Here is a 26,679-nt window from a genome sequence, read left to right as displayed (position 1 = left end):
ATTGAACCTCAGGCGAAAGACAGAGCAAAATAATTATTTCTGCTGAAAGTGGAGTTGCACTCTTGAAAATAAGTCAAACAATGGCATGAGGATGCTTGTGAAGTGTGGGTGAATGGAGCAAACATTTTACCACAACTAGAATCACATCTTGACATTTCAGTTGTCAAGACAAAAACAAAACACACAATGTTGAGGACATAGCAATTTACTGTTCAATTGTTGCATTCATTCTTTAATGTAGCGCATTGGTCAAAAACATAAGGGATGTGAGCCATAACTGTCTCTTTTGATAACTCAAACATATTAAGTGTGAAGCCAGCTTGCTCGCCTGACATTAACAACTGGTGACACTACTTGTGCATTGATCTTGGACCCTAACTGTGCGTGCAATCATATGCTACAATGTGGCACACAGATAAAGGGGTTCAGCACTCGCCTTTTGAGACTCAAAGCCGTTTGGCAACAGCCTTTTTGCCGCCGCTGTTGTCCCTCTCATCCTCGTTGGGTGCTATCTGTGTCCTCCTGTGATGGTGGTGTATGCTTTACTGCTTGCATTAGTTTACAGAGTTCCTTTTGAGCTTGCAAGAGATTTCATTTCACCGTACAAATGGCTATGAAACTTCAAACCTTGATCGAAAGTGTGTTATTATCAGACCCATTACTCCATATTACGTTTCAGAAATTGCTCCTTTTTGTGTTCCTCCTGCACCTCGACACCAGGTATCGGTTCAACAACCAAACCCCAATTCCTGACACAATTACCCCTTTTGGACCCTGTCTCATCTCTGATGCCGGCGGTCCAGAATTTTATGAGCCCTTCAGGCCAAACTGCATCAAGTGTCTGCCATGCCTTAGAGAACCCATTCCCAGGCAGCATTGGCAAGATAAAAGACAAATGAAGAATAATTGACTCACAGCTCTCGGCCAAAGGGATTAGTATGACTGAACTCCTGGGATCTCTTCCACTTTCTCTCGCTCAATCTTTGTCTCCCTCTACCCATCTGTCTCCCTACACTATCTTGTTCCCTATTCGGGCTCCGAGGGCACTGTGAGCTTTACCCAATATCACTACTGTTCATTAAAACCCAACAAAAAGAAGAAAGTTATTAAAGACATCAATAAACGTCATTAGAGTCAGACAGGAAGAAGGTGACCTCATTTGAAAAGGCAACTCTGAGTTGATGTTGGGACTGAGCTCTTCCTCTGTTGCCTTCTTTTGTTCTCCTATCTTTTTCAACACTGCAGGCGTCTTGCTTGCCTTAACAACAGAAACACACAGAGGAAGAATTTGAATGAAAGAAAAATGCAGATCTCATACAAACAAATAGAAATCGAGCTTGTTTACTTATGTACAACCGGGAGAGAACACAGTGGAACTTGTTTACATTATTTACCAAAGGTAAAGAATTGAAAAAAACTTAACGATGGTTGCAATTTTGTTTGCACATAGTACTTTAAAAATTTTCCAGCACCTTCGGATGTTTTTCCCTATACTTTAGTGACTAACTTTGATTAGACAAAAATCGTATACAGAAATAAGCAGAAGAAATCTGTTATTTACCAAGAGGAATTCAACTATTCCATGAGAAATCTTTAACAATTCTAAACAGGTAGCCAGGGCTAACTTAATTTGGTGATAGTAGTTTCCTTGTACATATTTGACACACAGATGTTCAGATTTGTCTTCTCAGGGCCGTTGAGTTTTGTTTGCAATGGATGGTTAAATGTTCAATGGTCTATTTAGCCACTTCTGTGGCATATCCATTTTTCTGATGGAGAGTAGAAAGAATATCTTGTTTGACGCATATATACTTACACAAAATGTCCATTTAATGTTGATTTATTGGTTCAACCAAGAATCAGCCACCAATGATGAGCTAATACTTCATCTCAGTCTTTGTAGGGTCATGAGGAAAGTGCAGTAAATGCCCTGAGCCATTAATTGTCATTAATCATTGAGATACACTCCTGAATCTCAGTTAAACATTTACAGGCATTTAAGTCATTAATCAATCTACAGGGCATGTACATTTAAGTCAAACGATACATGTAAGTACTTTAAAAATATATGAATCAGCAGAATACCCACTTGGGCACAATGGCTAATGTTATGAGAATCCAAGTTGCAGTCACAGTACATATTTCTCCACCAAAAATACAGCACTAAATATATGGAAAAGTGGACTAAAGTCAACTATGATGAATAAAGGACATAAAATAAAACCACAGTATCAGAGTGGTCGTGTGACACAATCAGATCTACAAGTTTACATGAGCAGCATTTTTACCAAAGGGTGACTTGCTTTCATTTAAATTATTATCCGTAAAGAAATGTAACCCTCTGTTTTCTTTATGTCCTATTTTCCAAGTGAGTGCATTTATGGGATATGATAACAACTGCCCTTTTTATATATAGATGATATAGGTGACAAGCAACAGTAGAAAACATAACCATCAATGATTCAACTTCCACCAAAAAAATGAAAATTATTACTGTTACTCCATATCACATATTCTCCAAAAATATGTTTCTAGTGTGTTTGTGTTTGGGTGTGTTTCAGAGTGAATAAATATTGGTTTATCAGAAAAGACAATTTTCCTCACCACTAATTCATAATTCTTTTTGCATGGTGTTTTTACAGTAAAACAAAATAGACTAATCGTCAGGGTTGAGGCAGGATGCAGAACTAACAAACGCCAGACAAGCTCCCACACAGTTGACATGAACACGTTGACTGAAGGATGACAGCCTTTCGTGTCTCTGTTCCATGCTGTCAAACCTGCCGATCATTCAGTGAAATGGAACTTCTAGGAGAAAAAGACTTCCAGGAAAAAATACATCTTCTATCAATCAAATACTTTAGGTAAAGTAAAAATAATCAGATTGTGTCTGAGTGCGTGTGCTTGTGTTTGTCTGTGTTTTGTTTTAACAAAATAAGAGCAAATACATTTCTTTCTACATAAGCAATAAACATGTATATCTACGTTGAAGGACTGCTTCTCTTCCTCAAAAATCGAATTTAATCTGCATTTAAGCATAAATGAATTAAAAAATAGTACAAAATATGTTTTTTTTTCAATTCGGTAGTACGTATCGTTAAGAAGGCGACATGGCTATTTTCTTTTTTAATATGGCTGTAGAATAATTACACAAGGCAACCTCTTCACTGAAAACGACAAAAGAGCTTTATGGAAACGCCAAACTTCATAACTGTGAGACAGAGAGTTTGCATGTTCTTTCAGGGCTTAAGTGGGTTCTCTCCGGGTACTCTAGTTTCCTCCCACATCCCAAAAACATGCAGGTTAAGCTGGTTTAACAGTCAAAATTGCCCCTAGGAATGAGTGTGAGCATGAATGGTTGCCTGTCTCCTTGTGTGATTGACTGGGCACCAATTTAGGGTGTCCATAGTTAGCTGGGATGGGCTCCTGCACCCCCTGTAACCCCTGTGAGGATAAGCAGTAGAAAGAAAATTAATGATGTATGAGTAATACATATTACTATACCAAAATTCCGGCTTGCCAATGCGTCTAAAATTATATCTTGGATTAATGCTAACTTTTAGAGTGTTTTTTAAATGTATTTTTTTTAACAATGCACATGCAATGGTAACTATATTTATAAATGTACTATTCACTCAGCTCTATCTTCCTTTGCAATCCATCCAACCATAAAAAAATTATAATGAGTCACTATGTAGCCTTTTGGACTAAGTGTAGCCAGTGGCCTTTTTCTCGCCCCCTTTATTCCGTACGCTCTCAGTATTAAAGTCGTAGTACAATATGACATCCTCTTGGGTTGAAGGCCATCTGTGCTCCAGATAGGATGAAGATTTGGTCTAGCCTGCCTGCATGTGAAATGTCCAGGGTGATGGGGATCAATGCAAGAGGTGTGGAGGAGTGACTAAAATGAGCATTGATTGCTGAGAGCCGGCACCCCGCCAAGGATGAATGGCACCCTCTGGGCTTCTCTGATTTCCTACGAGCTACGACAGCCATGAGAGTGTGTGTGAAATAAACACTTGTATTTGCGTGAAATCATAACAGGATGAAAAAAAAATGCATTACATTCCGACATGCAAAAATGATTGTTCAACAAGGGCCGTTAAACATGTCACATGGGTACTAACAAGCTCCAAATGATTTTTTTTTCTTTCAATGGATTCATAAGAAGCTCACGATACATTGTATACCCCCTGTGTGCTATTCTGGAGTGGCGAATCTCATTATTTCTCCCCCCTGCTGATTTTTAGGACATCACTCGTGCTTAAAAGAGATTTAAACCCAAAGCACAGGGGTTTACTTCCAAACTGGGAGCAAACATGACCCAGAGCAGCTATTTGTAAGAGTCTAGCACCTAATTAGGCTTGAATATAAAATCACGTCAATGTTTAATAGATATACTATTTGACCAATCATTAACTTAGCTCTGCTACCGACCGAGATTCCACACATTTCCCTCCCTTTAACTGTGCTTATTTATTTTATTTTCAGGGCCAATGCCTTCCCCAGGCTGCTCACTCAAAGCAATTTGTTTTAAGGATTTTCAGTCGTTATTAAGGTTAAGGTAAAGCTTGTTGTGTAAAGCACAGTATGCTGGGCTTGGATTGAAGACAACGATAGTCGATTTAACTTTCAGTGCTGCGATGTGTGCCAAACCACGACTGCTGATGCATCAGATACTTATATTGAGGGCTCCAGTGGTTTTAACGAAACTGTAGGAAGATAGTTACTGTTAAAATTCTACATTCATGGCTTATCAAGAGAATATAGTCCCATTTCTAATGTTTTTTTTCTTCTTTTTTACTACATGGGGTATGCACATAAGGTGTAATTGGTTCTGAAGAATGACTATAAGAACAGAATAATTCTCAAACAGCAGTTTGCCCGGAAGCAAAATTTAATTCTGAACTTCATACAGCTGTTGTAAATAACATTATATATATAACCCCTCTAAATGTGCTTACCTTATCACATTAAAATGTATTAAACATTTGTCTGAACAAAACAATGTGTTGCGAAAATGATTTTATCCAAGAAATTTTAACCTTTTTTTTCTCCAAAAGATAACTGATATCTCAGTTTGAACCATAGAGGGATGATTTTTTTTGCGTGAATACCTTCAAGCAAAGTAAATTTTTAAAAGCCATCATGTCCTCTGCTGTAACTCTATTAAAATTGCTGATTTTCATTGAGTGCACGCTTCCATCCTTGGGACCATTTTGTCCCCATTGACACTAATTATAACATGCCTTTCTTTGCAATAAACTCTCATTCAAACTGAATTAATCTTTTTCTATTACAGTCAGAAATATATCACAGCAAGTTTCAATTTAGATTTGTGGTTTTTAGACAATTACCAAATAAAATACCTTAAAAGCCATTCAAGTTGGGGAAATATTTGTCAGTGTGTGTGTGTGTGTGTGTCGCGTATATATATATATTTAACTATATAAAATTGTCTCCTGGAGAAGTGTGCATTAAATCCTAAGATGCCCCAGGGTTAAGCAACAGATGACCAATACGAGGCTCCTCCAATAAATATGTTCATGAATACCTCAAAACGTGAGACGCTTTGATTAGCATTTTTTCCTCATTTTATGTTTCAACACATGTGGCTCAATTTAAATGCAAATTTGTTTTTTTTTGTTAGCTAGATGAAGGAAACATTTTACTAGGTAGCCAATAATGAAAAATTATATGAATGAGATGCAGTTTTAAAGGCACCAGGTGGGAAGGTAGGTCACTTCATTTCAATTTTCCTAAAATAACATAACACAATTAAGTGCATATGCACTTTATGGTGCACCAAGACCTAAGGCTCAAGGAGGTTTGCGGTTTTTGAAAGATTTCATTGAATAAATTTCTCTCAAAAAGTATTCCTGATTCTTACAGATTTGATTTTCAGTAATGTCTTCCATCCGTCTTGATTTAGGCTTTTATTACTGTAGTCACAGTGTGGCAGCAGTGCTGTCGTGAATCGGTCGGAGCACATCAACCATGCAGCATGAATACTTTATAAAGGCAATAAAACATGTATTTATGGCGACTGCAATTACGGCCAGTCATTCCCCTATGAAATTCCTCGGTTAAAATTCGTAATATTATCACCATGTCGACTAATTTGTGTTTTATTATAGATGAATAGTGATGATCAGCTGTGGGGCTTTTATTGAAATTTTTAATGCTGTCAAGAGTAATGTCATGTTGGGGAGGTGTCGGATCTTGGTCTGGTCTTTATGGGAAGCATTCAGTGAAGAATGGAGGAATTTGTTGCAGCTGTCAGCATCTTTACATGCTCCACTAAAGCTTTTAGAGATCCATGTAACATGTATGAGATTGTTAAACAGAAAATAAACTTTGGTCCGGAAAGAGTTTAAGTAAGAATTTTATGAGGGGAAAATGCTAATTATATCTTGCAATGGACCTTTCCTTTTCTTTTTTAAAAGATCTGTCTTTTATGGCAATCTTCAATTGTTTATTTGGGATTTAATGTATGAAAAACACTGCATAATAGTGATTATTAACTGTAAAATCACTCATTTATTCATCATCTGTACCGCACACCCTCGTAACGAGCCTGTGCCTGCCCACACTGAAGTCTGCCGAGTGAACCTCTACACCAGAGGTGGGCAAACTATTCCACAAAAGATCACAGTGGGTGCAGGTTTTCATTCCAAACCATAAATATGACACCTTTTCACCAATCTGGTGTCTTACATATGCAAACAGTCAGATGTTTTTTGTTTTGTGCAGAAATCTAATTGGTTAAAGTGTCTGTGCTGGATCGGTTGGAACAAAAACCTACACCCACACTGGCCCTCGAGGACTAGTTTGCCTGCAGATGCTCTACGAATTCAGGCAGTTCAAAATGTAAACAACAACAACAACAACAACAAACAGAACCGCCTTTAACAATTAATAAGGATAAAAATACATTTCATTTCAAAACCCCTTTCACGACCAAATTTACAAAGATATAAAACACAAAAGCATAAATTCAATGCAAAATTACGGCAACAAGAGGGAATTATAACACAAACCCAACCGGGGGACTTAACTTAAGTATGAATGGGGGGTACCATTTTTTTATTTACTTTAAAAGAAATATTTTAGGTAAAATGTATTTCAAATTGTAAGTTCCGGAACTCACCAGTGTGTATTCAAATATGTATGAGATACCTTGGACTTATTTCCCCATGCTATTGAGAACACTAACTATTTCTATAAACCTCTATTGTTGATGGAATGCTTGGAATGAGTAGCTCTTGTTCCCAACCCATCACAGACAGGTTTTATTGGTACTTGTATACACACTTTATCATGGGGGTAAACACTATTCATTCAGAAGGATTCATGAGGGTTGTCTCTCTTAGGTTAATTACAAAATAGACTGAGCTTGAGGTGGATAAATAAACTCACAAAGATAGATAAAAATGGTAAATTCAGGTGTTGATTAATGCAAATGATTGTTATGTAGCAGTTGCTTTATTTTCCTGTTTTGTCCATGCATGGTTGCTTTAGAAAAATATACACAGTAATGGAAAGTAATGACTTTGGATTTTCAAAAGGAATATGAGAGGTACATCAGCAAAGAAAATGTGTACTTAAAGCCCTTGGGTGAGGATAACAATGTGTGTGAGCAATAAAAGGCAAAATCACCTGGGAAAAATTGCAAATGGAACGGAATAAGTAGTCTTAGATTGCTGTGAAAGATTTGTTTGAAATTTTGAATGTCAATCTTAAATGGCACAGTTTTCTAAATACCAACATACGCACTCCATGCAATTAAACTTTTGAGGAGGATAAATTATTGTCTTATATTGCGAAATTTTTGATTCTAGGTATTGACGTTTATAAAACATACACACATCTTTGATAATGATGCAACCCGATATTTCAAATAAATATAGTAGTACCTTAACCAATTAAATTGTTTGTTGAAGAATTGGTTTCGTAACTTAAATGTTTTATAAGTAGAGACGAAACATCCCAAAACCCTTTAAAAATGATGAAAGTATACCAAATTTGCATGAAATATGTGCGGAAAAAAAGGACCACAGTAAATACTTGTAGACAAATAGTATACAAAAATAAAGATTTCGCTTAGAGAAAAAACAGTCGTACAGTTCTGAGATCAATTGCTGAAATTATGCAGACATTCCTTAAATATTTTTAGGTTTGAACCAAATTCAACACAGACATGGGTGGTGTTGGCATCTCCTTATCCCTTTGTCAACCTATTTAATAAAGTTGTGTGTTTGCAATGTAATTTATATCCATTCCGAAGGGTGTCCTTCATTCGTTTCCTGGATAATTAGAAAGGGACAACAACTAAGGCACATCAATGTCAAAAAAGAAATAAAACCTCCCTTGTAAAGAGGAGTAAAAAATATAATTATGCAGATACATCATTTGCCAAGGTAGAGTCCCAGTGCAACACTTTGCCATGTGGGAGGATTATGAGTGCAATGTACAGACCATTGCTTTCTAATAACATTCTCTAATCTCTAAGGTGCTGTTGAGCCTTCCACACAGTGGATGAAAAAAAAAACGGCAACTTTTCACCTTCAATAAAGCATCTCCCTCCCGTCTTCATTTGCGGTATTGGACATGGTTGACCCTGTGCTCAGTTTGAGATGAAGAACCCATTTTTATCCATTGTACCGTGAGTTTGAATTGACTTTAAAATCCAAACTTTTGCCTCATCTTAGCTGTGTGACATTCAGTGTCTAGAGTACTTCTCAATTTCCTCACAGATTCTCTCAGCCTCTGAATATCTATTCAGTACAATACATTTTTTAGCTTGAAAACCCTTTGAGCACATGGTAGTGAAATGTCAGAATCATTTCTCCTTATGTGTCAGGTGCTAGGTCAGCCTTTCATCCTTCTAATGGCTACAGTCCCAACCTATCCAACCCAATGACCATATCTGCAAGCTCTATGCTTTTGGATCATGCTTCTCAGGGATTTCTTTGTGTTGTTTGTTCTAAATACTTCAATCCCACATTCTGCTGATCTGTCCATGAGAAGTCCAACATACTCATTTTCAACACTACCATCATTTTGTATTCATCACTTTCTCAATTTTTCCCACAGCTTTGCCACGGTGCTGCATAATGGATTGGGAACTTATTATGATGTGGTAAGGTTTCTTTCCAATTAGTATGGAATAATTTCCCTATTCTTAATCTGGGACCATATAACCAACTCCCCTACCACTGATTTAATGCTTGGAGCTCATCTGGGGGAGTTGAAGGTATAGCCATATTGAAAAAGGCCTGCAGTCTGCAATGTGCTCACCTCCTGATTGCACATTCTCCCAGGTTTAGTGCCGGTTTATGAAGCGTGATATGAAATAAACCCTTCCTGGTCCTTCAACAAAGATTGGTGGCAAAACTAGAATCCAACTTAGCTGGGAGCTCCGCATCCATGGATGACAGCTTCTGGAGATGTGCTTAAGAAACAATCGGATGGCAGGTAATTGCCAATATCTGAAATGCAGGATTGTAATGCAATGTCTCTGGTCAACAAACAAAATACTATAGAACTGCTAGCTAGATTGTTTAATTTCATCATGGCCTCTTCAACAGATTCTTTTTGTCAAGCTATTACATTCATGCTTTGAAATTGGTGGGCAACTAATTTAAGGTGTAACCCGCTCCTTGCCCATAGTCATCGGGGATACGTTCCAGCACCCCATGATTCTTGTGAGGACAAGCAGTTTGGAAGATGACTGAATTTATTCAGGAATTTTCAGTTCTACATATTCTCACGAGGATTGTGGCCAATTGGAGCTGAATGAATTCAAATGTATATTTCTGTCCTAGTTGTCTTATGAAATGTGATAATTTGTTTATTTTAACTGCCTGGTAATAATAATAGTGTACACTTCAAAACTGTTTGTGTGTAAAAAACAAAACTGTTGTACAACATTTCTAATTGTTCTATAGGGTTAAAATAAAAAGGTTCTGATGGAATCAATTTCAAAGTAAAGCTTGATCATTTCAGGTGTCATTACTATCAACATTGACATTTTCAAACCCTGAGTTTTATTTTCAACGTCTTAATTTATAGTTTATAATAAAAGCTACTGGGACAAAAACTATTCAAAATGCAAATTATCTAGTGACCTACCAGCCCTCACAGGCGCACATATACACACACACACACACACACACACACACACACACACACACACACGTCGATTTAACAGGGCCTTATACATAGCCTTGATTAGATAGAGATCCAGTGGTGAAAAATCAATTTAGGGTAATTCAACCACTGAAGCCAATAGTCCAAATGCTTATCAATCAATTAATTATTTACCTCACATTACAGCAGATATTTGCAATTAGACTTGTACTATGTGGATCATAATGTGATAAATACAATATGACAATCATTATGGCCTCATTCAAAAATAAATACAAGAAACTTAGCAGCTTTTTCTCCTTGACCACACTTAGCAATGCACCATTATAATATAACAACTTTGTTCCCCACATCAACAGGAGTAAAGAGCCATGTTAAGAAATAAAATGTAAGCTTATTAAAAAATAATGAATTAACTTTGGGATACCTTGCTTAAATTCTTATTCATTTTCATGGAATGAGCCATTTAAATTCAGCCAATGCAAAACTAAATTAAGACATTGACACCATACATGCAAAAAATTAGTTTTTCACATTCGATAGTGTGTTTGAGGGAAATGTTCACAGAAGCCAATGCAGATGTCCCAATAATGATGATGGATCAATACAACCAACATACATCTGTAGTGATGTCTTTTAATGCCACTTTCAAAAAAAAATTCAAAGTTTTGTTAAATCACTGTCAACTTACATCCACTGCAGTTGTGTTGAGAAGCAGTCACTTAGCAACCTATCATGACCTTGTCTCCCATGTTAGCATGCATGAGCAATCTGCATCCATGACTCTTTGATGTGCCTCCATCTCTCGCCCCTCACCCATGCACGAGCAACTTAAAGATTTCCTGCTTGGGTCAATCATATTGAATTGGAAACTGATCAAGTGTGACAAGCAGCTTTCTAACTGACCTGATTCAGAGAGCTGAAAGAATGTTTCACCTTAGCCAGGTGCAGTCACCTTGGCCATGAGCAATGAGCTCTGAGGTTAGCCGAGTAATTCCTACCGCCACTCCCAAGGTAGTACGTTAAAGTGATCTGCATGTAGATTAAAGCCAGAGGCATGAATATGAAGCTTATCCTTAACATTCATAGCAATAATAGTCCTCTCACAAAATCTGGAAGTGAAAAGATCACTGGACAGGTTCTTTTCTTCAATATAAATGCATGAATTCCTGATGTTTTTTTTTCTGATGAATAACACCAGTCAGGAGCCAAAAATATCCCGTTTTTATTTTATTTCTTGGCTACATTGTTGTAGACTTACACTGACAAATAATTCTTTAAAAAAAATTCATGCAGTTTTTTTTGTGTTTTACCATTAGTTAATATCATGTATAAACACAATTTAGTTGCTAAATAAGATAAATGATAGCCAACCATTATCCACTTTACCAAATCTGATGTGGCTTGCCATTACATTCTTCTATTCGTCCATAGTTTAAATATTAATGAGGCTTCTGCAACTATCCCCATATAGAGACAAGGGCATTATAATTGTGTATGTGTGGTCAGCAGAAGGACAGATGTGCTGATAGTTGAATTGCCTGTATCACAGCATACTCAAAATCAGATCTAGCAATCTGCTGCGTCATTGAGCCACGATGTACGCTATATAACACATTAAGGGAAAATAACGCCAATACACATTGAAGCCCGGTAACGGACTATGAGTCACTGGTACTATGGTAGTAAAGCATATTGTTCGCTCAAAATACATTTGTCTTAATGTTAATTTTGTTGTTACATGTGAAAATATCAAAACAATAAGCACATAGAACAGAAAATCAACCTTTGGACTAAATGACAGAACAGCACAGAAAACGACCATCGGCGAGCATGGTTATGTTCTTATTAAAATATGCAGATGAACTCCATATTAAACACATTGCCAGATGTTCGCATCTAATCCAAGAATCTATTGACTTGTAAATGAGCACCATTATCATTATTGTCATGGGGAATGCTTGTTGAGTCACGGCAATTTCTTTTTTTTTCCCAAGGATGTACTGCTTTTGTTTATGAGTGTAATATCATCAATTGTGATATTTCAGTTGATATTGAAGACATCATTGTGACACATCATTGTGTGCAAGTCTGGGGAACGTAGCACCAATATTTGAAAATTAGAAGAACATTTCACATGGGGACACTGAATAAAGGTCACAACTTCACAATTTCAAAGGGCACCTGTCTAGTTTTGATGAACTTCAGTTGGATGATTCATCTTATTACTGGAAACGAGTTTACTTTTCTTTTATGACACATCATTTATGGATATTTGATTTGACTTCAGCACTAACTTATGTTTTATTCATAATATTATCTGATATCTTGCTTGGCTAAAGCTGGCTTGAGGTGAAGATTCAAAATGTTAGTCATTTAACGTGCATTTAAACAGCACATGAACAGTCCTCGGATATAAAGCCCATAATGAGAAATCCCACTGCTCTTGCATTCTGGTGCAAATGGGGTAGAAACTTGACGTTTTTTTCTCTTTACTTGAAAATACAATGTTCTTTCGCCTCTTTACTTAATTGGCCAACAACAAAATAAAACCCTGAATTAATGCTTTAGTGTTTATATTACCCCGGTAAACTGCATTATACTCTGAGTTTGACACCGTACTTTGAGCTAAAAGGATGAAACCCAAGAGGCTGTTCTCAGTTTTTAGTCTCATTTAGATGAGATGTGCTGTAGAAAGATTTCTGTAATTCTTTTATGGAAGTCTTTTTCCTGTATCTCATGAATTTTTATTTTGATATTACATTGTTTGAAATGTTGTACACATTCCTAAGTCCGAAAGAGCCCCCATCTTGGGCTCACTCATTAACATTAAACTAGAATCAAAAGGAATTATTAATGCTGTTTTGGTTACATCATCTGCTGTGTAGTTAATTATTTGTAATTGAGTTTTTTGTTGAAAGCATGAAAAAAAAACAATAATGAATTCAGCACACTACTTCAAGTTCACCGAATAATCAGCTTGCTTTTAGCAGACGTGAGATGCAGCCTGATATAATTGGGACACCAGTCACTCTTATGGCAGCTTTTAGTTCATTTATGACCAAATCAACACTTTATACAGGCCAAAAACAAGATCAAGGTAAAAAAAACAACAATAATTCGGAAGAATCATTTAATATGGTATTTGTTTCCAGGGTCAATGAGTGTGTACAAGTTCATGAATTACTGATTACATTTAAAACATATTATTCGAAGGCCAAATTAAAGCTATGAACTAACTTTAAATGGAACCTTCATTGCAGTGACTTTAAGCCTCAAAGGATTGCTACAATTCCTTTTAGGATTGTTCTATCAATCTGCACGTGGGAACACCCAACCGCCCCTCACTAAAGTCATTTTGGTGCTTCCCATTGGTCGTCGATAAAAAGTTTGTCGGGATGTTGTGTGCGGGATTTAAACTCCATTTCTGTTCAACTTGATGGAAAGTCAACGTGAACAAAATGTCACATTGTACGTGCTTGCTTTTATACATTTTGCAGTCTATATGGCATTGTGTTTCAGCTTTTTTAAACATCAAAGTTAAACTCTAGCCGAGCCAAGTGATTTTAACTGCAAAGCGTCAAGCTCTCCGCCCCCTTCTGTGTAATTGTGAGGTGGTTAAAAGGGGAGTAAAGCTGCCCAGATTAGATTGTGAAGGAGGAAGAAGTATGGACTGGAATGAGAGTTGCTGCAATATGAGGAAAGAAAAGACAAAGAGACTCAAGTGGCATGACAAGATAGGAGGTTGGTGCTGAAAAATCAACAGAGGGGAGGATACGCTGCGCCAAACTGGCTCCCTAATGCAGCCAGCATTTCATCTTATTGTCTTTTTCACCCACTTCTTTTCAATGAGCTTTGCTAGTCACAGTCCATTGCACAGATGAAGCTTTGGGCCACTAGTTTAGAGATGATAGAAAGCTATTTCAAAATAGCCGTCTGCCAGGTTTGTGACAGTGGCTTTGCCAAAATAACCATGTCTTTTATTTTGCCGGTATTGTCATGTTTCAGCAAACAAGGGTTATGATTTCCCCTTTGGGATGTTCCACTTTATTGATATTCATACATAACTATTTGGGTGAGCAGAGCATGGACTATATTATCACATAATCTGCTGACAGAAAGCATGAAGCATATAGTTTGAAATGCAGGATAATTTAATAAGTTGTGCAAGCTGAGCATCCTTCAAAATGAGGTACTTTGCACTAAGGTATTTTGATCAGTTAATTGTTTTGTTATGGTACTGGTTTAATGTGACTTTCAAGTGATCTCACATGTGGGACATATTTTACCTGGTTTAATGTCATGATTACCCAATATTTTAATCATTTTTTTTAGTTTACAAATGGTCTATTGGAATGTACAAAAGCTAATTAGTTTTGGTTTTTGCTTCGTGAAAAATATTCATCGTATTCATATTGATGTAATTAATATTCCTAATTTTGCTGAGAGTGTAAATAACCAAATCACTACCTTTGAAATAGCTTCTTCTTGTTATGCTTTAATTGTGGGCACACTTGCAGTGGACAGCTGTTTCGTAATGCATATAACTTTAGTTTTATGTGGGCCACATTTGCTATAATAAATGAAGAAAACATTTGGTATTCTTCCATAAATGTCAGATGGAACAACACTGTTTATATAGTAATGATACCAATAATAATAAACTTACAAACATATTGTAGAAATATCAATTCGACCTATGAATGTAAAATCATACTTTTCATACATATTGATGCTTCAACATCCTTTGCTTACAACAACAACAACTACTACCACTTTTTCAAAAGTTGACCACTTGGCTACTAGATGAGTAACCTCTGCCAAATGAAGGACAGAGCTCAGAAAGGCCAGCCAGCATTTTCAAAATGTCACTTCCATCCTGCTGTGGATTTACTGCCAAGCCAATGATAGCAGAAGAACAAGACCTATTAGCATATACATCTCAGCCTTCGTATCTGCCACGATTTAATTAGCACAAAGTTCTCAAACCAAGCACGCGTAGCCTTGCAACCGCCCTCCTCCATCCACATAATCATCATCATAGACTAATTTATGCATGATAAGTGCACTTGTTCTGAATTAGATATAATGATTAATGTGGGTGTTCTTTATGGATGAATATTTTTTTTCAGATATTTGGTTTTGGCGTATACTTTGAATATTGAATAAAGTACATATTGAAAAAAGCTTGGAATTCAAAATTCCACTGCCATCTCTGGGGGTAATTTACTCATCCATTGGGTGGTGGTTGGGCTTATCCCTGCCAGCCATTGTCAGCAGGTGGGGGACACCTTGAAATAGTTCTCAGCCAATCACAGGGCACAAAGAGCCAGGCTACCATGAATGCTCACACCAATACAATTTGCTCAACTAGTATACCATGCATGTTTTTTGGGAAGAACATGCAAACTCAAAACAGAAAGGTCAGAGCCTATTTAGGATTGACCCCTCGATTTCAGAACTGCGAGGCGGATATGCTAGCCACTCATCACTGGTGCACCAGGGGGATACTTGAATCATTACTGATTGTGATGTAAGGGAAGGTCAACTTCTTCGTATACTGCATGCCTAGTTTCATTACTGTAGTGGCCAGGGTTTTTCCAAGAAATTAGTGTTTTAATTCGAAAAATGGTGCTGTCGACATGACATTGGTTATGGCTACAATTTATAGAGGAAAATGTCCAACAAGAACATTGTCGATAAAAGCCTGAGTTGAGTGGAGTGAGCAAATTACAAATGGACCAACCAGTAAGTATTCTGTTGTTTTGATCAAAACATTTGACTAAAGGCTACTTTGGTGAGCAATGACATATTACCAATGAAGAATTGTTAAAAATGACCTTTGAAATGAAACAACAGGGTTCTATCTAGTGTTGTTGAACCGCATAATCACATTCACACAGAATCATAGTTTGAATAGTTTCCAGATTGGCGACCAGTCTATTGTGTTGTCTGTCTTTCGCCCAAAGAGAGCTGGGTTTAGGCACCACCAACCCCCGCAATTTTTTAGAGGATGGACAGTATGGAAGATGAATGAATGAATTTTACTTTGAATCAATTCCAATTTTTATTTGTAAATTCTCTCTGTGTCAATATCCCATGGTAAGACATGGACCCGATGCTATAGTTGGTTCGGATAGGCTCCACCACCACCACCCGTGACCCTTGTGAGGATAAGCAGTATGGAAAATGAATGAATAGATTGATTATAGTCAGGTTCACACCATAGATAGTTAGGAGAATACTGTGCATGTACAGAATTTGTTGGTTTGTTACAGTATGTGTTCATGTTGAAGGCTTAAGAGCCAGTCAATAACATAAATCCAAGCTGATATTTGATACACTAGGGGTAGAACCTTTAAGTCTGAATAAAAACATTCTGATGAAAAAGGGATATGCGCAGAGCTCAATGAAAATACCCCATTTTGGAGCAATGACCTTTCCTTTGATGAATTCTATAGTTGTCAGACTCCATTGTCGGGCAGCCAATTGAGGCAGTGAAAAGTAAAAGGAAAGTCTTTTTTTTTTTCAGAGACGTATGAAATGAAAATGCTATTCAACACTATTTCAAATCACATTTTTTTCCATCCACCCAACTACAAAGGCTATACAAAATACATCTTTTTGATGTGAAGAATCATGGCATGACACTAAAACATTTGTGTGTTATTCTCGGAAGAAACCTTAACAGACTCACATTACAAAGTAATCTAATTTGATTATTTTCCAACACTAAACATGTTTAAAAGCCTTTAAAAGCCTACCAGGAATGCAATATATAAATAATGCAGTATTTAAATCTATACATGAATGTTCACTTTGCTTAAGTACAACACTCTTTAATACAAACACTCTTTTCACATGACCAGTTGCTGTCTTAATATTTTAGAAGGATAATAAATGTTTAGTCAATGTAATTTTTCAAATGTAAACCTTACCACTTTTGGAATTGTTGGAGCTATGTTTTTGTTGTTCCCAAAAGAATGATGTTGCAAACTAGTATGTTTATTTATTGATAAGTTGTGTGCGTGTTTAGGTGGTAAAGATTCTCCAAAGGGAGTCACGGCAAAATAAAAGTTTTGGAACTACTGCACGTGTACAAGCAAGTAAGAGTGACCTGCTTGTGATGGTGCTCATCCAAAAATATGTCAGAACAACTGATATATGTATGGTTCATTTTCAGTCAGGTTATTTGGCCAAGCTGCTGACATGAAATCTGGATTCAATCTCTTGGCACTGCACAATTGTAGTCCCCAGCTTTTTCAAAAATGAACTAGATGCACCAAACAAATTAGTTCAGATATATACTTACCGTTATAGTTACCGTTACATTTGATACTATCCACTAGTACAAAGCTCTAAAAATTATAAGTACCCGTGATATAAAATACATAAATAACAACACCATGTATGATTTTCATGGCCATTACCAAAATTACTTTGTGCCAAGCTCTGACCTCATATTTTATTTAGCTCATGTGGTGCAGTTCTGTTTGTTTACCGCTTTCACTTTAGTGCAAATTGTAATTTCCTTTTAAGGATTGTAATAAAAAAATAATTTGATAAATAAATTGCCATCACAATTAGGTGCCCTTTATAGCTCTTATTTGAATATTTTAATAAATGGCCATCCTAATCTTCTAATTAAATAAATCAACCAGTGATAACAAATTGTTTTGTTCCTAATCACCAAAATTAACTGCTTTGGCCTGGAAGTAAAAATGAATCTTAAATTCAATCTAATATGTCCTGCTATTAGATTGTGTTTATTTAAAATAAACATGATGGAAGGCATGTGAAATAATATCAATCAAGAAAGGATTATGACAGAACACCCTTGGACTCCAGTAATATATAGCTTTATCTGTTTCAATCCTATCAATACATGAATTTAATTAATAATCCATTTACAAAAACTGTGTAATCCATTGCTAAATGTTTTCTATACTTAAGGGATGAACGTGTGTATTCCCTTTTTTAATTAAAGCCTAATTTCTATATTTTTCAGTCACTTAAAAAACGCTAATATTGAAATCAGCGTGACACCTCAAGGGTTCCCTTTCACCCAATTCAAACAGAGATTTTTTTTTTAGCAACAATGGTAATAAACACCTCCACTCAAAGTATATTTAACCTTGGCTTGTTGTCATGTGTCGACCAAAATAGTTATTTTGTGTGTGTTCACACAAAGAAGCAACCAAAATGCAGACCATAATATATTACCTAATTGTTCATGCTTAAAACTGACTTGTCAAGCAATCTTATATACATGAAAACAAAGAAAACAAACCTCTTTTAACATCAAGTTTCATAACCACACTGCTATATTGTCTGGATAACCATCCACCATACACATTCACACATACACACATTTTAATGTATCTCTTCACCTCCAGGTTGTCAGATTTACCATATCTCTGACCTCTGGTTTATTATTCTTGAGTCCCAGAGTGGTTGGAAAAACTCCTGAGAGGTAGACACTGAAGGAAACAGCCTTGATGTGCCATATGAGTACGACAGTGTCTGGGAATGAATGTTTAGCAAAAAAACCTAACTTGGCAGTTCATGATTGCTTTAATATGTTACAGGTTTATTTTCATATTTAAACACACATACACTCAATAGTACATTATATTTATACAATTTATAAGGATGTCACCAAGTTAAATAGAATCTTTAACATTCTATAAGGGTCATCAGAGGTTTTGTTGTGATACTATCAGTGCAGAAGCCTTGACACCACTGGGACGACTGGGCCTGCAGTCGGATCTGACTGGACTAATCTGCCTGCACAAGTGACACTATCAGCAAGCACATCTTTGCTGAGAATAAGATCTCCCTTTCTCTCGACCTTCACCTGATCTGTATCACATTTGCACAAGATAGCAAGTGTGTCGGTAACCGTTTTATGAACGATTCACAATAGAAGTCTTTAAAATGTTGGGAAAATGACTTGATTCATACTAAAATTTACAATACATAGTGTTGCAGTTGGTTTGGAAAAAATAGTCTACTTTAGTGAAATACATAAATCTAATCAGAAAAACTAGGCTTAGAGTCAACTGCAGAAACAGTATCAGGTTTAAAAAAAAAAGAAGTGAACTACTGCAGAGTTCATGGTGCCCTTTGCGTTTATGTGAAGAGTGCACCATAAATTAGTCAAATCATATGCACTTGCAGTCAAATAGTCAGGAGATTTCTCCTTGAAATATTAGACACAAACTGTTGGGGTGTTTCATAGGCATCATCATGGTGATGGCAAAAAAAAAAGGCGACTACGATTATTGGTCTACACCGCTCTGTCATGCCAGAAGAACTTGAGTCTTGGCTTTGGTGCGAAATACTTTAACTCACCACAAAATGGTTCAAAAAGGAAAATTTTGTGTTAATATAGTTTGCTATAATATTTCAAGATTTAAGTACCCTCTCATGAAGATGGTTTCATTTCAAAGTCCTTTTTACATCTGTTGCAAGGATGGCCTGTGCTCTATTAAAGCAAACATGCAATCCAACAACCATTTATGATCTTAGTAAATCAGAGATAGGGTGTTTTAGTAGTACAAGTGCAATATAGATAGAAAATTAATGCAAAGTTAATGGTGATATCTATTATATAAGCATTCCATAATTTTACAAGCTGTTTGTCCTCGAATTTATTATATGTGTACATACTTATACATATTGAATGCATATTGTAACACTATCATAAAGCCACCATAACATGACAACTGAATGAATGCTTTTGACAAATGTCACTAAGTTTCTTTTCTGTAAATCCTAACACAAAACCATTTGAAAAAATGTCAACTTTGCATCAAAGTCGACATAATGCAATTTACTGAATGACAGTTCGATTTGTCATAAACATTCATCCATATTATTGTCAGGTTTGATGTCATAATTGTGATAGTTCTATCACAGCATTAATATCACAAGTATGAAAAAACATCATACTTATCATGAGTTCATTCAGCTCAAGAGGGTATTCTTACTGGTAGGTACCTATTGACATGTTGACAAGGTTAAAGCGTAATTTTCATTGGATTGCATCTATGAGAGCCACGGAAAAAAGGCCCTACTAAACACTGAGTGTTTGTTCTCATACATAATGCATTTAAAGCTTTTTCTATCCAGAGGTACACAGAGCCTTATTTGAAATAGTAAATGGAGCTTTGCAGCAGGAATACTGACTGAAATATAACATTTAAATACCTCATTTAATAGTTTAGGTACACATATATATTAACCTAGAAATATAAAGTAATTCTTTGTCCAAGTTTTTAGCAAATGCTGAATCTTGCAAAGGAAAGGAACACTTACAACTTCAACTCATGATGTTTTCATGTTTTCCGAGGTAGAAGTTGATTAGAGTTGCCATGTCACAGCAAACTTTTTTGACAATTATCGCTATTTTGGGATGTTGGGACACTGCCATGTAGCCATAATGTATTCACTGTCCCCAAATTTTTAATGTGCAAAATCATGTCATAGTACATTTTGCCTGCTTGTGGGCCAAAAATGTGTCCTATTTCTCATCCTTGATTGCATGCAATTGGGACAATATTTGTCTTGAAATATCATGGCTCTTTCCCCAAATGCCCCCTGGCTGAGTGTTGCTGGCCAGCTGTCCCGCTGCCTCCTCTCAAAACCACGGAACAACATCTGCTTTGTTGACCTCTGCAACAGAATTGTGTATGTGTATGCATGAGTCAGAGAAAGGGACAAAATACCAACTAATCCCATATATGGGTGCCTCTTATTATGCAAGCGTGTATCTGAATAATAAAAGACCTCACATACTGCTATAATCTTCCTTCAGGCCTGGATACAGACCTCCCAAACGTGCAAACAAAAGAAAATGTAAATTGTCTAAATGGTCATTTTATTTTAATCCAATATTTTGCTTGCATTCCAGTTTTCCTGACTATGAATTCCCTTTCCGTCACAGATATGGAGTGTGTCATAAAGGGAGGATGAACTGAGAAGGGGAAAGAAAATGCACATGAGGAATGTGGAACTCTGTTCGGCGGATAGAGTGATAAGTGGCATTTGTGTTATTCCCTCCCGTGGCTAATTATGCTATTTATACCTCGGAAATGGAGGAGATGCTCTGAGCTGGTGCACTGAGATTAGTATTCTCACTAACATTGTTTATCCTCCCGAAAGCGATAACGGCACACACCTCTTGCTGTAGGCGTGATAGCTCTGTCTGTCACTTTCCATGTGTTACACAGCCTGATTACATGCGTCTTTGCGTCCGCAGGCTATTTGAAGTAACATGACTGATGGCATTTCCATAAAATCCTATTTTTGATTGTACAATTTATTTTTAGAATTTTGTTCAAATTAGGTATTGATAGAAATACACAAAACATTGACATGATAATACAAGTGGATTATAGATTGAAGTGTGTGAGTAATATAATGTCAAGTATTATAGCTATTTAGAAAAGACTTGTACAACTTTGGACTTGATAGTATACACTTCCCAGCCACTAGAAATATAGTACATGTGGGAAACACTATATTAACTTAGGGAATTACCATATTTTTTGGTCTATAACTCATGCCCTAGTATAAGTCATACCAACCAAATAATGCGCAATGAAGAGGAAAAATACTAACAAGTCGCACTTTTGGAGGACATTTTTAAATAAATTATTAGAAACAAATAGTAACAATAAGAAATTGGATAAAATAGGCATCTTTTAACATAACTTTATAAGACAACTATAACACAGATAGAAATAATAAAAAAATACCCCCAAAAAACAGAAGTCAGTATTAGCGGCAGACACAGCAAAACTAAGAAAAAAAGTGTGGTTTATAGTCCGGAAAATACGGCCAATCCCTTTTAAGTGGCTGTACTGTAATCCCAAGCACTCACAACAGTTCTGTTAAGATTCACGTCAAAGTTGTGTAGTATGCTTAATAGATAAGGACCGTACATACATATTATATATATATGAATATATATAACATTTATGAGCTCACAGTAAGACACACAGTGTGAGTTATCTGATATGCTAATCACCATAGATATTTAGGTTTCATTTTCTCCACAATATTTCTTTGTGGGAATGAATCCTTTAAGGCATCCCATGAGCTTCCATGATCTATTTCAGAACAGATGCAATATTGTTTGTATTTGAAGGGGGCATAAGCCAGCCTTGTGCCTCAGGTATTGAAGTTGAATGCCTGGGATATGCAGTCTCCGTAAACTGATATGATTAAAAAAATGAGGCCTTGTATTTTTTCGTTGGTTCTCATTCTGCCATCAATGGCCTTTCAAGAGGGTTGATAAGAAATTCTGTTGCAACTTACTGTGATAAAGGAGACATAGCTAGGTCATGGTGGTCTTTATGTTCAGTCTGCCTGACAAATCATCCCATGGAACCAATAGTTTTTTCTTTGTCTCTTTTCCCATTTGATGATGAATTCAAATATGAAACACCCCTAATACAAGACTGTAGAACAAGATATTGATTTTTGTGTTGTAAGTTTCACTCCAAAGTTCCCAACATTTTCATTTGATAAAAGGAGATGACGTGTAATATTGATTTTTTTTTTACTTGGGGAACGAGTTTTTGCTTGTAGCAATCTTAATCTGCACATCAACTGTACATTGAAAATTATAATGATCGAGCAAACACAATTAAAGTTTGTGTCACAGTCATCAGTTACTATGAACTATTATGATTGAGTTTTTAAAATATCTTTCAAAAAGTTTTTGCTTGTTTTGAAAGCCAATTTATAAAGACCCACAGGTAAAAAAAATAAAGTTGACTGAGAAAATGTAAAGCCTATTTGCCTACCTACCCCAAATTGCCTCAAATGGATAAAAATGTTCACATCTCATGTGTACTTTTTTGACAAGTCTGACTCTTATTTCCATAACTACACTGATGTTTATCCCAGTGCTAAAAGCAATCATCATAATATTACTACTATCCCGCATGGATGATTTGTGTAACACCAGAAAATTATGTTGCATCCATTGCTTCTGATTGATATACATAAGCAAAATCTATTTTGTTTTTTTTTCACAAGTGATTCAAAATAATGGGTTGGATGATAAATATTGTTATTGGATGTGCAATAAATCTTTCCATGCCTGGCTACCTTTTTTTATCAGCTGCCTCTGTCATTCTGCTCATTATTATCCAATAACAATTAACTTTGTTTGATTTCATTATTTTGTTATTCTTTTCTCCTCTTTCTCTTCTAAAAGAATCTTGACATGCATTTATACAACAAAGATTTTTTTTTGCTTTACCTTTTACTGCTTGAAAAGGTTTTTAGGCCACTTACATCAAATGTGTTTCACAACAAATATAATATAGACAAAAAAATATGTCAGTAGTTGAGTTGACTGGTTTGGGTCCAACAGATTTGAACAGGTTTTCTGTGGTAGCTAACATTTGGAGGTATTTTGTTACCAACTATGTTTGGTACAAAGGCAGAAACATCACGATAAACCAAAACCTTTCTCCAGCAAAGACTTGCTGCTACCGCACTAAATTCAGCACATTATCAATGAGTGAGTAATGTAGAAACTAAAATAATGTTTTATTTCATTCCACAGGTACATTCAAACTCTTGTGTCATACTGATAGTTTAGGCACCCAGGTGAAAGAATATCATCTGCATTGTCAGTAGCAGGAACAGCACAGTTGAAAGTGGTGATACCCTTGGGGGGAAAAAAGCCAAAAACAGTCAGAGACTACAACAGCAGGCAGTGTGTTGTACATGTAATGGACCAGATGGTACAAATGTACACTGTGCACTGAGAACACTATGATGGCCCGTCACAGTGTTCTACTACATGACTGACCAACAACACCTGGCAAACAGAAAATAGCAATGTGCAAGGTGAACTGTCAATACAAGAACAAGAATGTAACTGTATGTATTGTAATAAATATAAGTGGAAAATTTAGAAAAAAAATACCCTCTGGCAGTGCCAAGTATGTTCAGATAAAGTAGGGCAAGTCTCTCAAAATAGGTCCTTAAAGGCCGCAACTTTATCCATGTTTCAAAGATTAGAGTAATTTAGAAGTTTGATTAAATTTTTAACCAATGTGAGCACAAATACACAGTGCGGTTTTCAAAACATTTTTATCGTGATATTAATGTTTTAATCATACAATTTCCATCTTTCAAATATTGACACAATGTAAACTACAAACGGCTTAAATTGATCTTTGGGAGTAGACACACGCTTGAACATTTTATACTAAATGACAACAGCAGTCACTTGTCCCAAGGTTGCTAGAAGGATTCATGGCTACATATTGAAGTTTAGATCAAACTTGATTGTCTAAAGCCTTTTTTTTAAAAATAATTTACTGTCAATTATTGTTAGATTACATACCAACATTTCATCTACATGAGCTGAGCATGATGTAATAAATGCTTGCATGCAAATGCCTGTGAGTAATGAGTATGGAAGGTCTGCGACTGAGATTAATTGGGGCTCTGAGAACACACAAGTGTGTGTGGGAATACTGATGTGTGTGACTCTACATTGCCTGAATGTAAAAGATGGATTCCTATTGAGATGAATTGTAAGCCAGCAGGGAAACAGAGTAATTATGATGTGGAGGGAAGCAAAGTGAGTGTGCCGTCTTTAAGAGGTAGCCCTTTGGCCATCAGATACTCAAGTATATTTTATTGCATCACATGGCCAATTACATCGCGTGTCAATGATTGATTTATTGCTCCAAAATGAGAGCTTTCTTAACAGGCAGCCAAAAGTGAGTAGGTGACCACATTTCATGGTCTTAGATAAGGTCTTTCCCATTTGACACACACTGTTTAAGGGTAGGTTTGAAGGGGTGAGCAAGTAACTTGTTTATAAGCAAAAATAGGCACACAAACATGCTGAAGTACACATACTGTAATAAATGACATGCTCTGTTGAGAGCTGATATATTTTATACTTATATATTCATGCCCTTGCTTGTTGTAGTGACTGTTGACTAATAGGGTGTCAAAAAGGAAATAAACACATTTTAAACTAGTATATACAGTTACAAGAAAATGACATTACAACCCTTGTATAATATAATGAGATTCAGTGTTCACCTTTCCTGTATTTCACAGTACAACATGTCATTTTTGGATTACAAAATGCACCTGACTAAAAGATGGACCCTATAATTTGGAATTTGTTCATGAACTAGGACTCTTCATTTCAAATGTACTTATAGCAAAAGAAAAATGATTTGACTGTAAAAAAAATCCCCAAATAAGACCCAGGACAGAAATATAGGAAAACATGGTTTGTAGCCCAAATACCTAAATTCACATCAGCCCTAATTTAGGTGCTGATAGTCTGATATAGAAATACTATAATGAATGTCAAGTCTGGTTGGTGTGAGAAACAAGGAGGCCAGGCAGGGTAATATTAATCTAAAATGTTTTAATATATAAAAAAAAGTCCACAAACTAAGTTAAGCTAAAAACTCAGGAAGCAAACAAAAGACTGCATATCAAATGTGATGATAAGCAGGAACACAAATTGAACAGAGGTGCTGGAGACACATCTGACATTGACAATAGTGCAATAAGGAATGAACAAACATGGGGACCTTAAATACATAGACAGAGAAAAATGTGGAAGACCTGAAAGGAAGCCCATAGGTGAAATCATTGGGCGATTAAAGGAAAGACATTAAAATGGGAAAAAACTACATTAAATAAACTAAACAATAAACTTAAATCCTAAAAATGTATTTGGTGAAGCAACACTCCTAATTGGATACTGAAAACATTTTTTTTTTTTAACTCTGGTCAATATTTATTCCCCTTTCTTATCATTTTAAGTACAGGGCTGGAAAGATAGTTTTTTGCTTCTTATTTCATACCATTCCCATTGGTCAAATACAGTTTATTGCTTGAATTTGTATTGCTTACCTTGTTGTTTACTGACCTCTTTATTATTGTGACTGTTAGGATCCCGTCGCGTAGTGCGAGGCGATCGGGGGGAAGGTGAACCCAGGTAAGGAGTCGCCGAAGCAAATGAAAAAAAGGGGAGGCAGATATGTTGCTCTTGTTGCTTGGTTTAATAAATGGGAAAAACATAACATAAACAACTTGGCTTGATCACTTACTACTACAGAAAAGAAACATGCAGCGTGGCGTGGCGTCAAGTGAACGGCATGACAAACATGGAAACACAGGGAATGAAACCAGACGATCTGGCAAACATTCAGCCAAAAACATAATGCTTAAATAGCCAAAAAAAACCTAATCACCTAATTAGCCACGGCTGATAACAATCATGACATCATGCCAGGAGAGCCAATCAAGCCACTCCTGACAGTGATGCTTCTAAATGTCAAAAAATGTCACACTACAAATTGTGGAAGCGTAATCTCTGTAAACCAAACTACAAGAATTGCACTAACAAACAAACATTCCATTAGTTCTTGTCTCAAGACTTCAAGGGCGTCTGTCCGTCAGTGTTTGAATGTGCTGTTGTGACCTCTTGTGATATCTTGATGTTTAATGCCAGAGGATAAG

The 26,679-nt window shown here is 36.2% G+C and overlaps 1 long non-coding RNA gene across 1 annotated transcript; it reads right to left on the bottom strand.

Annotated features, from left to right (window-relative positions):
• Nucleotides 1-189: 189 nt before the first annotated feature.
• LOC144190036 (uncharacterized) lies at nt 190-26,679 on the bottom strand. Its single transcript, XR_013324973.1, has 2 exons — nt 26,071-26,679; nt 190-1,258 (listed from the first exon to the last, which is right to left on the bottom strand). It is a non-coding gene; the product is annotated as an uncharacterized LOC144190036 (long non-coding RNA).

This window comes from Stigmatopora nigra, chromosome 2, assembly GCF_051989575.1.
Source record: "Stigmatopora nigra isolate UIUO_SnigA chromosome 2, RoL_Snig_1.1, whole genome shotgun sequence".
In the NCBI taxonomy this organism is placed as follows: Eukaryota; Metazoa; Chordata; class Actinopteri; order Syngnathiformes; family Syngnathidae; genus Stigmatopora; species Stigmatopora nigra.
This window is presented reverse-complemented; position numbering and strand designations above follow the sequence as displayed.